Consider the following 1410-nt stretch of genomic DNA (forward strand, 5'->3'; position numbering starts at 1 on the left):
TGGATGTCTTCTGGTCCATAAAAATCCACAAAAAGTTTCGCGGTGTTTGGACTCTATTTGATATTGATTTCCTGCGATGTAAAAAACAAGCAGAAAACATCAACTTGCACTGGGCACTGGGTCAATAGGTTAGTCCCAAAAAATGATATAAAGTTGCTATAAAATGATTGTAAAACATCCAAGAATGATAATATAGCAGTATGAATACTTCATAAATTATAGATACGTTGGAGACGTATCAACATCCCCAAGCTTAATTCCTACTCGTCCTCGAGTAGGTAAATGATAAAAGAAATAATTTATGAAGTGTGAATGCTAGCAAATTGCATAAGTTTGATCAATGATAATTTCAATCACTTTTCCTAGCACCATAATAGCAATTCTTTCTCATAAAGCTCCTCATGTTAAAGTAGCAACCAATTCACATGTTAAGGTTTAAACAATGAATTCTATTGAAACTCAACAACCTGTATTCTTAGTCACGAGACAATTGCAATTCAACTTATTCAAAAGAGTCTAAGTTAGAGCTCCACATACTCAACCATCATATAGTCTTCTATGGTTGCTAACACTCAGCGCGTACACATGAGCAAAACGTTTCAACCATACACATAGAAAGATCGGGACTTATAATTTCGCCTCCCAGCATATTCACCTCAAGGGTGATGTCAACAATAATAACTCATGCTACCCATATCCAACTGGATATATATGCCTAGATCTTTCCTCACCACATGATGCTTGCCAAAAGAGAAAAATAAAAAGGAATAGGGAGAAAAACTTTGACTCTTGCATGAAAGTAAATACATAAAAGTAAAAAAATAGGCCCTTCGCAGAGGGAAGCAGAGGTTGCTATGCGCTTTTTGTTTGTATGCTCAATCCCTTAGTGCAAAAGAACGTCACGTTATATTGCCCCTTATGATAGCAACTTGTGCAGTCTGTCGCTTTTATTCTTTGCCATCACAAGTTCGTACAACGCTCGATTTTCTCTTACACTAAATGATCTAACACTTTTAGAAGCAATTTTTATTGCCTTATTGCACCGATGACAACTTACTTGAAGGATCTTACTCAATCCTGAGGTAGGTATTGTGGGCTCTTGAAAATAAGATTTGGGTTTAAGGGTTTTTGGATGCACAAGTAGTATCTCTACTTGGTGCGGAATTTTTGGCTAGCAAAGATGGGGGGCAAGCACCACATGTTGAAGGATCTATGACAATATAACTTCCATGTGAATATGAACAAACACAAATCATTACGTTCTCTTCCTTGTCCAACTCAACAATTTCGGCATATGATATTTTGATGGGGGATCACAATCACAAAAGATTTCCAAGATAGTGTATTTGCATGTGAAAGTTCTCTTCCTTATAATAATCATTCAGGAATTGCTTGTATGACCAATATTGT

This window comes from Triticum dicoccoides, chromosome 6B, assembly GCF_002162155.2.
Source record: "Triticum dicoccoides isolate Atlit2015 ecotype Zavitan chromosome 6B, WEW_v2.0, whole genome shotgun sequence".
Classification (NCBI taxonomy): domain Eukaryota; kingdom Viridiplantae; phylum Streptophyta; class Magnoliopsida; order Poales; family Poaceae; genus Triticum; species Triticum dicoccoides.